The sequence below is a fragment of the Taudactylus pleione genome, unplaced genomic scaffold (assembly GCF_031769625.1).
Source record: "Taudactylus pleione unplaced genomic scaffold, aTauple2 ptg001597l, whole genome shotgun sequence".
In the NCBI taxonomy this organism is placed as follows: Eukaryota; Metazoa; Chordata; class Amphibia; order Anura; family Myobatrachidae; genus Taudactylus; species Taudactylus pleione.
The window spans coordinates 911768-929115 of NW_028285994.1; the positions used below are offsets into that span (position 1 = coordinate 911768).

General features: G+C 48.9%; 1 protein-coding gene across 1 annotated transcript in view; it reads right to left on the reverse strand.

Annotated features, from left to right (window-relative positions):
- Positions 1-4691, reverse strand: part of LOC148442169 (alanine aminotransferase 2-like) — a 30010-nt gene extending 25319 nt beyond the window's left edge. Inside the window, exon 1 of the mRNA XM_088464133.1 lies at positions 4552-4691. The gene's annotated coding sequence lies outside the window, so the exon portion shown is untranslated. The remainder of the gene's footprint in view (positions 1-4551) is intronic.
- Positions 4692-17348: the final 12657 nt, after the last annotated feature.

The window sequence follows — 17348 nt, forward strand, 5'->3', positions numbered from 1 at the left end:
GGGGGGTTTGTCGACCGAAGGGAAGCTGCCATCAGTTTTTTTTTCCAGGCCTGGTCAAAACATCAAATGTGATCTACCGGTAGCTCACAGAGCTCCCGCCGGTAGATCGCGTTCAACTTTCCTACAGAAACTGGAACGCTGGCTCCGAAGCTATCAGAGGCTAAAGAGGCACTACTACAGGGGACACAGCATAAGGGTCACTACTACAGGGGCCACAGCATAAGGGGCCACTACTACTACAGGGGCCACAGCATAAGGGGCCACTACTACTACAGGGGCCACTACTACTACAGGGGCCACAGCATAAGGGGCCACTACTACTACAGGGGCCACTACTACTACAGGGGACACAGCATAAGGGGCCACTACTACAGGGGACACAGCATAAGGGGCACTACTACAGGGGCCACTACTACTACAGGGGACACAGCATAAGGGGCCCTACTACTACAGGGGACACAGCATAAGGGGCCACTACTACTACAGGGGACACAGCATAAGGGGCCACTACTACTACAGGGGACACAGCATAAGGGGCCACTACTACTACAGGGGACACAGCATAAGGGGCCACTACTACTACAGGGGACACAGCATAAGGGGCCACTACTACTACAGGGGACACAGCATAAGGGGCCACTACTACTACAGGGGACACAGCATAAGGGGCCACTACTACTACAGGGGACACAGCATAAGGGGCCACTACTACTACAGGGGACACAGCATAAGGGGCCACTACTACTACAGGGGACACAGCATAAGGGGCCACTACTACTACAGGGGACACAGCATAAGGGGCCACTACTACTACAGGGGACACAGCATAAGGGGCCACTACTACTACAGGGGACACAGCATAAGGGGCCACTACTACTACAGGGGACACAGCATAAGGGGCCACTACTACTACAGGGGACACAGCATAAGGGGCCACTACTACTACAGGGGACACAGCATAAGGGGCCACTACTACTACAGGGGACACAGCATAAGGGGCCACTACTACTACAGGGGACACAGCATAAGGGGCCACCACTGGTGTGAAATCCACATCGGTAAAGATAAATATAAATGTTTGAACACAATCACAATACAAAGAAAGAGCAACTGGTACCACAAATATGAGTCTATGCCCAACTCTGCATTAACCCATTATGGTCTATGGCAGTGGTTCCCAAACTGCAGGGGGGAGGGGGGGGGGTTTGTCGACCGAAGGGAAGCTGCCATCAGTTTTTTTTTCCAGGCCTGGTCAAAACATCAAATGTGATCTACCGGTAGCTCACAGAGCTCCCGCCGGTAGATCGCGTTCAACTTTCCTACAGAAACTGGAACGCTGGCTCCGAAGCTATCAGAGGCTAAAGAGGCACTACTACAGGGGACACAGCATAAGGGTCACTACTACAGGGGCCACAGCATAAGGGGCCACTACTACTACAGGGGCCACAGCATAAGGGGCCACTACTACTACTACAGGGGCCACAGCATAAGGGGCCACTACTACTACAGGGGCCACAGCATAAGGGGCCACTACTACTACAGGGGCCACTACTACTACAGGGGACACAGCATAAGGGGCCACCACTACTACAGGGGACATAGCATAAGGGGCCACTACTACAGGGGACATAGCATAAGGGGCCACTACTACAGGGGACATAGCATAAGGGGCCACTACTACTACAGGGGACACTACTACTACAGGGGACACAGCATAAGGGGCCACTACTACAGGGGACACAGCATAAGGGGCCACTACTACAGGGGACACAGCATAAGGGGCCACTACTACAGGGGACACAGCATAAGGGGCCACTACTACTACAGGGGACACAGCATAAGGGGCCACTACTACAGGGGACATAGCATAAGGGGCCACTACTACTACAGGGGACACAGCATAAGGGGCCACTACTACAGGGGACATAGCATAAGGGGCCACTACTACAGGGGACACAGCATAAGGGGCCACTACTACAGGGGACACAGCATAAGGGGCCACTACTACTACAGGGGACACAGCATAAGGGGCCACTACTACAAGTCACACGCACAGACACATTGGCGCAGAGTAGGGATGTGCAGGCTCGGTTTTACTCGGTTCTTATCGCCACTTTACCGCAAATTCGGATTTATTATATTGGCTATCCAAAACACATGATTGGCAATAGCCAATAAAATGCCGTTTAAAGATCCGAGTAAAACCGAACCCGCTCACCCCTAGCACAGAGTTATCCCTTTCTGCGCTCACCAGCATCACCCACCAGTAGGGACGGTAACATTTTTTTTGTAGCCAAAATAATTTGTTTTCTGCAAATCCAAAAACGGTCCCCAGGGAGAATTCAGCACCGTTGTATCCTAAACCTGCTGCATACACCAGAGGAACCTCCCAACGTCCCACCACTAGGGACAGACCCACAGACTCACAAAAATCAGGACAAGTGGTGGTGGGGAGCAAAGAGATGTCCTGAGCACGATTCAGACACCTATGGAAATGGGACTGTAGGGTTACATCAGGGCGGGGTCTGTGCGCCAGGGTCTCCAGCTCAGGGAACGAGCAGCTACCGACAGGATTAATCTGTATAACTCCATGTCAGCAGCCACTTACTGGGCCGGCCCTGGGATCTCCTAGCAGCTCATCATTGCTAAAACCACAGGTTCTCAAACTCGGTCCTCAGGACCCCAGACGGTGCACGTTTTCTAGGTTTCCTCACAGAATCACAAGCGAAATAATTAGTTCCACCTGTGGATCTTTGAAATTGTGTCAGTGAGTAATGAATACACCTGTGCACCTGCTGGATGACCTGGAAAATGTGACCTGTGTGGGGTCCTGAGGACTGAGTTTGAGAACCACTGGCCTAAATCCTACAGCAGGACCCCACACAGGTCACATTTCCCAGGTCACCCAGCAGGTGCACAGGTGTACTCATTACTCACTGACAGTTTTAAAGATTTATTTACTACCAGTTATTTATATAGCGCACACATAATCTGCAACACTTTACAGAGAATATCTGGCCCTGCCCCAGTGGAGCTTACAATCTATGTTCCCTACCACATGCTCACACACATACACACTAGGGTTAATTTTTTTTGGGAGCCAATTAACCTAGCAGTATATATTTGGAGTGTGGGAGGAAACTGGAGCACCCAGAGGAAACCCACGCAAGCACAAGGAGAACATGCAAACTCCACACAGTTAAGATCCACAGATGGAGCTAATTATTTCACTTGTGATTTTGTGAGGAGACCTGGAAAACCTGCACTGTTTGGGATCCTGAGGATAGAGTATGAGAACCTGTGCCCTAACCTATGTGATAAATCCTGAGACAACAACAACAGTGCCACCTGGTGGGCAAAGAAATAGCTGCTCATTCTAATATCACTTCAATAAAGAGAGTTAGCTTTTCCTTACACTAATATATATATAATGTTTCCAAAAGTGATTGGACAGCCTCTCACAAGCTAGATGCATACCATTGCACATGAGTGCCAAATGGTCACTAATATGGCAGTTTGGACAAGACCCTTGGTAGGGGGCTCGTGCACTTACAGTTCTATGGAAACAAACGTTTTTATCAGGACGATAATGCCAGCTGTCATGTCTCCAGGGCGACGCTGAAAATTCGGATAGACGGGCAGCTCAGAGTCCAGATCTTAACCCCATTGAGAACCTCTGGGAAGAATTTGAGCGCTGGGTGTGTTCTAGGCCAACTCCATCTTATTCAGTGTCAGATTGGCAGAACATAGCGCCCGCTGCTGTCCAGGAACTTGTGGGCAGTATTCCAAGAAGGGCATCTGCAGTAATCACTGCACGTGGTGACCTACACGGTACTGACCTCACCAACATCGCAGTGACCTACACGGTACTGACCTCACCAACATCGCAGTGACCTACACGGTACTGACCTCACCAACATCGCAGTGACCTACACAGTACTGACCTCACCAACATCGCAGTGACCTACACAGTACTGACCTCACCAACATCGCAGTGACCTACACAGTACTGACCACACCAACATCGCAGTGACCTACATGGTACTGACCACACCAACATCGCAGTGACCTACACGGTACTGACCACACCAACATCGCAGTGACCTACACGGTACTGACCGCACCAACATCGCAGTGACCTACACAGCACTGACCTCACCAACATCGCAGTGATCTATTTGATTTGCTGTTAGTGTCCAATCATTTTTGTCTACACACGCATAAATATATATATATTATACACACACACATACATACATACATACATACATACATAGTATGAATAGAACTCCCTGCATCAGTGGAACCCAGCAATGTGATGTATCAGGTGTTTGGAATAGTATAATCAGTAAGTATAAGGCTGTCACCACCATTGGGGGCCTATTATATATCAGTGTGCAGGAATAAGGAGGATTTTTTATTTCTATGGGCAATTATCCTGGTAATTATAGGTATTCCTTTATCACCACAATTTCTTACACGAAGGCAGCCGAGCGCAGCGAGTGTGAAGTAGAAATGAAAGCGCAGATTCTACACGTCTGGGTTACTCACAAATGTTACGTAGAATACAGCCGAGGTTCCTTAGTGCATATATGGACCATGGATTCCCATCAGCCACCACAGCGAGGTCTCTCAGACAAACAGCTTACACCTTACAGCCTCTGACACACACTGTACATCACTAGGGAGCTGCTCACTGATTAATAACACCTGTGTATAGATGGGCGGGGAGCAGGTAATCACCACATTAACCATACACATCATTATAAGGGGGGTGGAGGCTTGTTCTGCACACCCAGTATCCAAACATGGAAGAGTGCACTAAGATCAACTAGAATCTCCATCAGAGGTTCCCAAACGTGGTCCTCACGGCTCCCGACGGCTCAGGTCTAAGCAGTATACACACGGTACAATCTGTACCACCAACCACTGGAAAGATATCGTTATCGTTCATGCAGGAACGCGCATCATTGGTCGATTGTTCACTGCATAAAAAAACGATTTATCGTTGAACAATATTGTTATCGTTCAGGAAAATCATCCCATGTGTGTATGCAGCATTAGAGAGATCCATGATTGAGCACAAGTGGTTAAATCAAATTGACTGAGGTACTAATCAAATCACCTGTGCTCAACCATGGATATCCTTAAAACCTGGACTGTTAAGCTGGGTACACATGTAAAGTTTATCTGTCCAACCATCCAACTAGCTGATTGGTTGGAATGAAGATCAGGTAACGTATGGGAGTAACTGATGATCAGCAATTTGCTCCTAAATGCCAGAAAACAGATGAAAATGACGTCAGACAAGTTTGTTAAAGGTTTGATCTAAACTATTTGTTCAATCAGCAGTTTTTGTCCATTTTCCGGCGTTTGGGTACAAATTCCGGATCATCGGTTACTCCCATACGTTACCAGATTCTCATTCCAACCAATCAGTTAGTTCGATGGTTGGCCAGATAGAGCCGTATTCAATTTGCAGCGAAAAGTCTGTGCTGAACTTTTCGCTCCACATCGGAGCTTTTCTGCGGATGGAGTATCGGGTGTGCGCCCGCTTTATCCCCATATTCAATTAAAAAGTTACAAAAACGGGAGCCGGCGAAACAGGATCGGTGAAAACAAAACTGGATTTATCTGGAATAAATTGTAGGACCCCCCTAAAGCTGTCCAGACATGGGGGATCACTATGGGTACCCCCGTTTTAGCCTGCAATAGAAAGTCGGGGTTTTAAATAGCCGCGGCAGGTGTTTTTTTCCCGACATTGAAGAAGTGATGCAGAAGACCACGTAGGTTATTTTTTTCGTTTTTTTAAGTGGTCCCATCAAATTTGGGGTACATGAAAATGGGTACTAGCATATTTTTAAGTCCCTAAAGTCTTTATTTAAAAATTCTGCAAATATACACCTGCCGCTATAAATCTATTCTAGAAACCACCTGCCGCTTATAGCCTATTCTACAATACACCTGCCGCTTATAGCCTATTCTACAATACACCTGCCGCTTATAGCCTATTCTACAATACACCTGCCGCTAATAGCCTATTCTACAATACACCTGCCGCTAATAGCCTATTCTACAATACACCTGCCGCTAATAGCCTATTCTACAATACACCTGCCGCTTATAGCCTATTCTACAATACACCTGCCGCTTATAGCCTATTCTACAATACACCTGCCGCTAATAGCCTATTCTACAATACACCTGCCGCTAATAGTCTATTCTACAATACACCTGCCGCTAATAGCCTATTCTACAATACACCTGCCGCTTATAGCCTATTCTACAATACACCTGCCGCTTATAGCCTATTCTACAATACACCTGCCGCTTATAGCCTATTCTACAATACACCTGCCGCTAATAGCCTACTCTACAATACACCTGCCGCTAATAGCCTATTCTACAATACACCTGCCGCTTATAGCCTATTCTACAATACACCTGCCGCTAATAGCCTACTCTACAATACACCTGCCGCTAATAGCCTATTCTACAATACACCTGCCGCATACTTACAGAACACCCCTGAACCTATTGCGCTATTTTTAAACACTCTTTTTTCTTTCTTTTTTCCACCCCAAATTTTTTAATAATTTTTTTTTTCTATTATTTTTTTTTTTACTTTTTTTACAATGTTATTTTTTAAATGTCATTCCCAGGGGTGCAGGCTATTTTTTTTAAGCCTGCACCCCTAAACCCCAATTCTGCACTTTTTTTCGCCATGTAAAACATGGTGAAAAGTTATCCCTGTTTTTTTTCAAAGACTTTTTGCACCTGCGAAAAGTGTTTGAAATTGAATACGGGGGAAATTGAAATTTGCGAAAATCACGTCATCGGCGATACTTTATCGCCGATTCCGAACTTTTCGCTCCAAATTGTATACCCCTGATAATCTTTAGATGTGTGGCCAGCTTTAGAGTATACACATGCATTTACAGTTATATATATGAGCTACAAAGTCCAACAAATAAATAAGATAAAATATTTAAAACCCCAAAAAAATCAGTAGTAGTACACCGGGCGAACACGTATAATGGTGACTAGTAGTACACCAGGCGAACACGTATAATGGTGACTAGTAGTACACCGGGCGCACATGTATAATGGTGACTAGTAGTACACCGGGCGCACATGTATAATGGTGACTAGTATTACACCAGGCGCACACGTATAATGGTGACTAGTAGTACACCGGGCAAACATGTATAATGGTGACTAGTAGCACACCGGGTGCACACGTATAATGGTGACTAGTAGTACACCGGGCAAACATGTATAATGGTGACTAGTAGCACACCGGGTGCACACGTATAATGGTGACTAGTAGCACACCGGGTGCACACGTATAATGGTGACTAGTAGTACACCGGGCGCCCACGTATAATGGTGACTAGTAGTACACCGGGCGAACACGTATAATGGTGATTAGTAGTACACCGGGCGCACATGTATAATGGTGACTAGTATTACACCAGGCGCACACGTATAATGGTGACTAGTAGTACACCGGGTGAACACGTATAATGGTGACTAGTAGTACACCGGGCAAACACGTATAATGGTGACTAGTAGTACACCGGGCAAACACGTATAATGGTGACTAGTAGTACACTGTTACTCAGTATGTCATCCGAGTACTATCTCCTAAGTGTCATTCTCCTGTGCCAGTTCAGCATCTGGATCCACAGTGTATGTACTCAGTACGTCATCCGAGTACTATCTCCTAGTGTCATTCTCCTGTACCAGTTCTGCATCTGGATCCCACAGTGTGTGTACTCAATACATCATCTGAGTACTATGTCCTAAGTGTCATTCTCCTGTGGCAATTCTGCATCTGGATTCAAAGTGTGTGTACTCAGTACATCATCCGAGTACCATCTCATGAGTGTCATTCTCCTGTGCCAATTCTGCATCTGGATCCACAGTGTATGTACTCAGTACATCATCCGAGTACTATCTCCTAAGTGTCATTCTCCTGTGCCAATTCTGCATCTGGATCCACAGTGTATGTACTCAGTACATCATCCGAGTACTATCTCCTAAGTGTCATTCTCCTGTGCCAGTTCTGCATCTGGATCCACAGTGTGTGTACTCAGTACATCATCCGAGTACCATCTCCTCAGTGTCATTCTCCTGTGCCAGTTCTGCATCTGGATCCACAGTGTATGTACTCAGTACATCATCTGAGTACTATCTCCTAAGTATCATCCTCCTGTGCCAGTTCTGCATCTGGATCCCACAGTGTGTATACTCAATATATCATCTGAGTACCATCTCATAAGTGTCATTCTCCTGTGCCAGTTCTGCATCTGGATCCACAGTGTATGTACTCAGTACATCATCCGAGTACTATCTCCTAAGTGTCATTCTCCTGTGCCAGTTCTGCATCTGGATCCACAGTGTGTGTACTCAGTACATCATCCGAGTACCATCTCCTCAGTGTCATTCTCCTGTGCCAGTTCTGCATCTGGATCCACAGTGTATGTACTCAGTACATCATCTGAGTACTATCTCCTAAGCATCATCCTCCTGTGCCAGTTCTGCATCTGGATCCCACAGTGTGTATACTCAATATATCATCTGAGTACCATCTCATAAGTGTCATTCTCCTGTGCCAGTTCTGCATCTGGATCCACAGTGTATGTACTCAGTACATCATCCGAGTACTATCTCCTAAGTGTCATTCTCCTGTGCCAGTTCTGCATCTGGATCCACAGTGTGTGTACTCAGTACATCATCCGAGTACCATCTCCTCAGTGTCATTCTCCTGTGCCAGTTCTGCATCTGGATCCACAGTGTATGTACTCAGTACATCATCCGAGTACTATCTCCTAAGTCATTCTCCTGTGCCAGTTCTGCATCTGGATCCACAGTGTGTGTACTCAGTATGTCATCCGAGTACTATCTCCTAAGTGTCATTCTCCTGTGCCAGTTCTGCATCTGAATTCACAGTGTATGTACTCAGTACGTTACCAAAGTGCAAAGTCCCAGTATCATTCTCCTTTGCTTTCCCTGCGATTGTGTTCCCTTTCCCACCTGTGCCGGATACCTGACCAAAGGGCCATGACCTGCTTACTGAGTGCAGCTTAAACCCAAATTCCAATTGTAGGGGTCACTGGTGAACACCTCCCAGTAGGTTAGACTTCACTCCTTTGGTCAGGTCTTGCCAACATACGGTACTTGTGGATGAGGAAGACATATATCCAGGCCCCTCACCTCTGATTCCTTTCCCAACCTGGGACCCTGACTTCCAATCCCTCAGTAGAGGATCTCCATAGCTCAAACGTGACAAGCTATCCTGCCACTGCCACGGGGAGGATGGCTATGCCACAGGTGTACAAGCGCCGCTGGAGGAGCATTCTGCAGTCTGTACACTCCTTTGTCAAACGTATCATTTCCCGGCCACCAGACACATACTCACAAAAATCTTTATATTAACAATTTCTAAGTAGCCTTCATGCAATTTATGATTTTGCTTTGGAGTTTGGTTGATATCACCAGCCTACTGCAACACATCAAGGCTCTCTAGCATATTGACAATTGGTCAGTCCCACCAGAATATCTGTCATAATTAAGACTGCCCCCCCTTTGAGAGTCAATAAAAAAAATTTAAATTAGGTTGTGATAAACCTCTGAGAGGTCTTTCTTACTATCTTCCTAAGACTGTGGCAAAGGAGAATGTGATATACTATTAGCATTGCCATGTTGTCTGGTGCCCTTGAATTTGATGTTGTACTGAACAGCAGAGTAGAAGACAGCACATAATAATAATAATAATAATAATAATAATAATAATAATAATAATAATAATAATTAATAACAGCTCAGTAGTGCAAGGAGAACAGACAATGGACCACTGAGCAGTGTGGGAGGGGATAAGGTTGGATTATTCCCCTTTCACCATCTAAAAATGGACAAGTGGAGGTGTGGCATCAACTCAAAGACCTCTACACCATGTTGAGCCCTGTGAAGCAGTGACAGACGGAGCAGGGTTGAGCCCTGTGATGCGGTGAAAGATGGAGCAGGGTTGAGCCCTGTGATGCGGTGAAAGATGGAGCAGGGTTGAGCCCTGTGATGCGATGAGGTCGGAGCAGGGTTGAGCCCTGTGATGCGGTGAAAGATGGAGCAGGGTTGAGCCCTGTGATGCGGTGAGGTCGGAGCAGGGTTGAGCCCTGTGATGTGGTGAGGTCGGAGCAGCGTGAGCCCTGTGATGCAGTGAGGTCGGAGCAGGGTTGAGCCCTGTGATGCGGTGAAAGATGGAGCAGGGTTGAGCCATGTGAAGCGGTGAGGTCAGAGCAGGATTGAGCCCTGTGATGCGATGAGGTCGGAGCAGGGTTGCGCCCTGTGATGCGGTGAAAGACGGAGCAGGGTTGAGCCCTGTGATGCGATGAGGTCGGAGCAGGGTTGAGCCCTGTGATGCAGTGAGGTCGGAGCAGGGTTGAGCCCTGTGATGCAGTGACAGACGGAGTAGGGTTGAGCCCTGTGATGCAGTGAGGTCGGAGCAGCGTGAGCCCTGTGATGCAGTGAGGTCGGAGCAGGGTTGAGCCCTGTGATGCGGTGAAAGATGGAGCAGGGTTGAGCCATGTGATGCGATGAGGTCGGAGCAGGGTTGAGCCCTGTGATGCAGTGAGATCGGAGCAGGGTTGAGCCCTGTGAAGCGGTGTAGTTCCGGAACAGGGTTGAGCCATGCGGTGTAATTATAATCTGGAGCAGGGTTGAGCCCCGCGATGCAATGAAGGTTGAAGCAGGGTTGAGCCCTGTGAAGCGGTGTGGTTCCGGAACAGGGTTGAGCCCTGCGGTGTGACTAGAATCCGAAACTGGGTTGAGCCCCGCGATGTGGTGATGATAACTGTAACGATGCAGTTGATAACTGTAATGATGATGGGTTTGATGTCCACAGGAGTGAGAGGCAACAAGAAAAGTAAATAGTGCAGCAAAAGATGAAAGCACAGCAGTGGAGCAGAAAGAAATACTTTGGCAATGGCTATGCTGAGCTCTGTAGTGTGGCTGGTAACTGGCATCAGAAGTTAAGCTGGAACATAAGCGGAGATATAGCAAAGTCCACAGCAACCCACAGGCACAGCAGGGATCTGGCAGGAGTCCAAGAAAGACCTGAAAGTAACGTTGCACAGACACTGAGACACAGCTAGTAACAGGCTTTATACTAGAGGTCTGTGATCCATAGGAAGTTCAGAATATGTGACCCAAATGGAATCAGGTTTGAAATAATGAGCAATCTAGGAATCCCACAACCTGACAGCACCTGGGAAACAGATGATCACTTTAACACTCTATCCCCTGAATGAGAAGCATGCCAGCAAGCAGGATAGCTCCTCCAATGACCACAAAGGAACTTTGGAAATAGTAATCTATCTTTATGTACTGAAATAGTCGCAGTCCTGACAGGCAGCATTTATATCCTGGTGGGAGCAGTGTCTGGTCTTTCCTGTCTCCTATTCCACCACTTATTGATCCTCTCCTTTCTGGTGTCTCTTTCTGTGTTCCTAAGACCACAAACACATCTCTGCACCATCCAATGTACATATTCCCCGTTCAACTCTCTACTGTCTGATCCCACTGCCACTGGATTTCTCTATGCTGATGGCGGCCATGGTCTGTGTCACCACGGTTACTCACAAGGTGGTGGACATTCATCTGTCACCATGGTTATTCACAACTTGGTGTCCATTTCCCTGTCACCATGGTTATTCACAAGTTGGTTTCCATTTCCCTGTCATCATGGTTATTCACAAGTTGCTGTACATTGCTCTGTCACCATGATTACTCACAAGTTGGTGTACATTGCTCTGTCACCATGATTACTCACAAGTTGGTGTACATTTCCCTGTCACCATGGTTATTCACAAGTTGGTGTACATTTCCATGTCACCATGGTTATTCACAGCTTGGTTTCCATTTCCCTGTCACCATGGTTATTCACAACTTGGTTTCCATTTCCCTGTCACCATGGTTATTCACAATTTGGTTTCCATTTCCCTGTCACCATGGTTATTCACAAGCTGGTGTACATTGCTCTGTCACCATGGTTACTCACAAGTTGGTGTACATTTCCCTGTCACCATGGTTATTCACAAGTTGGTTTCCATTTCCCTGTCACCATGGTTATTCACAAGTTGGTGTACATGGCTCTGTCACCATGGTTACACACAAGATGCTGGAAAGTAAGATAATATTATTAATGTAGAACACACAGGGGTGGGATGTACTAAGGGTAAAATGTGGTACAAACTCTGAAAACTGCCATTCTTGTCGGAAGAGTGATGTATTAATAAACGGCATAATGCATGCACTGTGCTGGGAGGTGTTACAGGCAGTGAGGGGTGGGATGTGTTACAGGCAGTGAGGGGTGGGAGGTGTTACAGGCAGTGACTGGTGGGAGGTGTTACAGGCAGCGAGTGGTGGGAGGTGTTACAGGCAGCGAGTGGTGGGAGGTATTACAGGCAGCGAGTGGTGGGATGTGTTACAGGCAGCGAGTGGTGGGAGGCATTACAGGCAGTGAGTGGTGGGATGTGTTAGTGTTACAGGCAGTGAGGGGTGGGAGGTGTTACAGGCAGTGAGGGGTGGGATGTGTTACAGGCAGTGAGTGGTGGGATGTGTTACAGGCAGTGAGGGGTGGGAGGTGTTACAGGCAGTGAGGGGTGGGAGGTGTTACAGGCAGTGAGGGGTGGGAGGTGTTACAGGCAGTGAGGGGTGGGAGGTGTTACAGGCAGTGAGGGGTGGGATGTGTTACAGGCAGTGAGGGGTGGGAGGTGTTACAGGCAGTGAGGGGTGGGAGGCGTTACAGGCAGTGAGTGGTGGGATGTGTTAGTGTTACAGGCAGTGAGGGGTGGGAGGTGTTACAGGCAGTGAGGGGTGGGAGGTGTTACAGGCAGTGAGGGGTGGGATGTGTTACAGGCAGCGAGGGGTGGGAGGCGTTACAGGCAGCGAGGGGTGGGAGGCATTACAGGCAGTGAGTGGTGGGATGTGTTAGTGTTACAGGCAGTGAGGGGTGGGAGGTGTTACAGGCAGTGAGGGGTGGGAGGCATTACAGGCAGTGAGTGGTGGGATGTGTTAGTGTTATAGGCAGTGAGGGGTGGGAGGTGTTACAGGCAGTGAGAGGTGGGAGGCATTACAGGCAGTGAGTGGTGGGATGTGTTAGTGTTACAGGCAGTGAGGGGTGGGAGGTGTTACAGGCAGTGAGGGGTGGGAGGTGTTACAGGCAGTGAGTGGTGGGATGTGTTACAGGCAGTGAGGGGTGGGAGGTGTTACAGGCAGTGAGGGGTGGGAGGTGTTACAGGCAGTGAGTGGTGGGATGTGTTACATGCAGTGAGGGGTGGGAGATGTTACATGCAGTGAGGGGTGGGATGTGTTACAGGCAGTAAGTGCTGGGAGATGTTACATGCAGTGAGTGGTGGGAGGTGTTACAGGCAGTGAGTGGTGGGATGTGTTACAGGCAGTGAGGGGTGGGAGGTGTTACAGGCAGTGAGGGGTGGGATGTGTTACAGGCAGTTAGTGGTGGGATGTGTTCCATGCAGTGAGAGGTGGGAGATGTTCCATGCAGTGAGGGGTGGGAGGTGTTACAGGCAGTGAGGGGTGGGATGTGTTACATGCAGTGAGTGGTGGGAGGTGTTACAGGCAGTGAGTGGTGGGAGGTGTTACATGCAGTGAGTGGTGGGAGGTGTTACATGCAGTGAGGGGTGGGAGGTGTTAGTGTTGCAGGCAGTGAGGGGTGGGATGTGTTACATGCAGTCAGTGCTGGGATGTGTTACAGGCAGTGAGTGGTGGGAGGTGTCACAGGCAGCGAGTGGTGGGAGGTGTTACATGCAGTGAGTGGTGGGAGGTGTTACAGGCAGTGAGTGGTGGGAGGTGTCACAGGCAGCGAGTGGTGGGAGGTATTACAGGCAGTGAGGGGTGGGAGGTGTCACAGGCAGCGAGTGGTGGGAGGTATTACAGGCAGTGAGGGGTGGGATGTGTTACATGCAGTGAGTGGTGGGAGGTGTTACAGGCAGTGAGTGGTGGGAGGTGTTACATGCAGTGAGTGGTGGGAGGTGTTACATGCAGTGAGGGGTGGGAGGTGTTAGTGTTGCAGGCAGTGAGGGGTGGGATGTGTTACATGCAGTCAGTGCTGGGATGTGTTACAGGCAGTGAGTGGTGGGAGGTGTCACAGGCAGCGAGTGGTGGGAGGTGTTACATGCAGTGAGTGGTGGGAGGTGTTACAGGCAGTGAGTGGTGGGAGGTGTCACAGGCAGCGAGTGGTGGGAGGTATTACAGGCAGTGAGGGGTGGGATGTGTTACAGGCAGTGAGTGGTGGGAGGTATTACAGGCAGTGAGGGGTGGGAGGTGTTACATGCAGTGAGTGGTGGGATGTGTTACATGCAGTGAGTGGTGGGATGTGTTATATGTGTATGTATATATATATATATATATATATATATATAGCATATTCAGCTACTAAATGTCTAGTACTGTGCATCATTCCCGGATAGCACAGAGGTCTGCACACACTGCCGGCTCGTGCTGTGCATCATTCCCGGATAGCACAGAGGTCTGCACACACTGCCGGCTAGTGCTGTGCATCATCCTGCCCCGTCCACTCAGTGTCCCGTTACTGAGCATGGAGATGGGTCTCCGCCAGTGGAGTAACGAGGGCAGGGCCGCCGGAGCTCATGCTCTGGGATGGCGTGGGTACAGGCCCACCATAGTCAGCCAGTATAGTGCAGACCACAGTGAGTGAGCTCCACACTACACAGTTACACACATCACTGCCAGCACTGCGGTGATGTGTGTGTTTCAGCGATGTGTGTGGCCCACTCCCAAAGCCGGGCTGCAGCTCACTCATGAGCAACGCCTTCCGGCTCCTGCAGTGAGTGATGGTGAGGGACGTCATGACTGAGCAGGAGGATGGAGGAGCAGAGAGCGGCGGGCGCAGCAGGAGCGGGGATTCAGGAAGGTCAGTGTCAGTGTTTTGTGTGTATATCTGTGTGTGTTATGTTTTGGGCACTACTGGCAATGTATCACTACTGGGGGCACTGTATAAGGGGCACTAATGGGGGCACGGTATCACTACTGGGGGCACTATATAAGGGGCACTGTATCACTACTGGGGGCACTATATAAGGGGCACTAATGGGGGCACGGTATCACTACTGGGGGCACTATATAAGGGGCACTAATGGGGCACGGTATCACTACTGGGGGCACTGTATAAGAGGCACTGTATCACTACTGGGGACACTATATAAGGGGCACTAATGGGGGCACGGTATCACTACTGGGGACACTATATAAGGGGCACTAATGGGGGCACGGTATCACTACTGGGGGCACTATATAAGGGGCACTGTATCACTACTGGGGGCACTATATAAGGGGCACTAATAGGGGCACTGTATCACTACTGGGTGCACAGTATAAGGGGCACTAATGGGGCACTGTATCACTACTGGGGGCACTATATAAGGGGCACTAATGGGGGCACTGTATCACTACTGGGGGCACTAATGGGGGCACTGTATCACTACTGGGGGCACTATATAAGGGGCACTGTATCACTACTGGGGGCACTATATAAGGGGCACTAATGGGGGCACTCTATCACTACTGGGGGCACTATATAAGGGGCACTAATGGGGACACTGTATCACTACTGGGGGCACTGTATAAGGGGCACTAATGGGGCACTGTATCACTACTGGGGGCACTATATAAGGGGCACTAATGGGGGCACTGTATCAATACTGGGGGCACTGTATAAGGGGCACTAATGGGGGCACTGTATCACTACTGGGGGCACTGTATAAGGGGTACTAATGGGGGCACTGTATCACTACTGGGGGCACTGTATAAGGGGTACTAATGGGGGCACTATATAAGGGGCACTGTATCACTACTGGGGGCACTAATGGGGCACTATCACTACTGGGGGCACTATATAAGGGGCACTAATGGGGGCACTGTATCACTACTGGGGGCACTGTATAAGGGGCACTGTATAAAGGAGACCACTACTGAGGGCACTGTATAAGGGGCACTAATGGGGGCATGCATGAAGGAGACCACTACTGGGGGCACTCTATAAGGAGCACTAATGGGGGCACTGTATAAGGGGCACTAATGGGGGCACTGTATAAGGGGCACAAATGGGGGCACTGTATAAGGGGCACTAATGGGGGCACTGTATAAGGGGCACTAATGGGGGCATGCATGAAGGAGACCACTACTGGGGGCACTCTATAAGGAGCACTAATGGGGGCACTGTATAAGGGGCACTAATGGGGGCACTGTATAAGGAGCACTGTATAAGGGGCACAAATGGGGGCACTGTATAAGGGGCACTAATGGGGGCACTGTATAAGGGGCAGTAATGGGGGCACCATATCACTACTGGGGGCACTGTATAAGGGGCACTACTGGGGGCATGCATAAAGGAGACCACTACTGGGGCACTGTATAAGGGGCACTAATGGGGGCACTGTATAAGGGACACTAATGGGGGCACTGTATAAGGGGCACTAATGGGGGCACTGTATAAGGGGCAGTAATGGGGGCACTGTATAAGGGGCAGTAATGGGGGCACTATATAAGGGGCACAAGTACAGGCTATACAATAGGAAGGCGCTGATTAGTTGCTATGGGAACCTTCACACTTTTCACTGCTTGATACATAAACCCTTATGTCTGACATGAGGCGCAGTCTGGTGGCCGTGGGGGGACGCAGACTGAATAAGAGAACATTACACACGTGAGAGATCTTGTTATCTTACTTACTGAGGACCCTCGTATAATACAATCAGTAAGATAAATGTACAGACAGCAGGGACCATATATACATAGAAATTATAATTATACAGAAACTTGCATCATCTTACAAGTGTTCGATCTTCATTAGGATGGAGGCCTAGAACCAGATGGGTTATTCTGCCACCTCCTATTGGAGGACACGGGCATCGTACTGTACGCTGGAAGCAGCTTTGGACAAGTAGGACCCTATCACATCCGGTAAGTGCAGAGTCGTTATTTGTGTATAAAGATATTTGTTACTGTACAAACACCTCTACCTCGTCCTTCTCACTCAGGTTATTGTGTTCCTAATATTTATTATGTACTCATTCTCCTGTATAATGTCAGGGAATGCATAGGCACAGAGCAGGGAGGGGTTATATAGGCACAGAGCAGGGAAAGGAGGGGGTGCAACGGCACAGGGCAGGGAGGGGGTATACCGTCACAGAGCAGGGAGGGGGTATACCGGCACAGAGCAGGGAAAGGAGGGGGTATACCGGCACAGAGCAGGGAAAGGAGGGGGTATACCGGCACAGAGCAGGGAGGGGGTATACCGGCACAGAGCA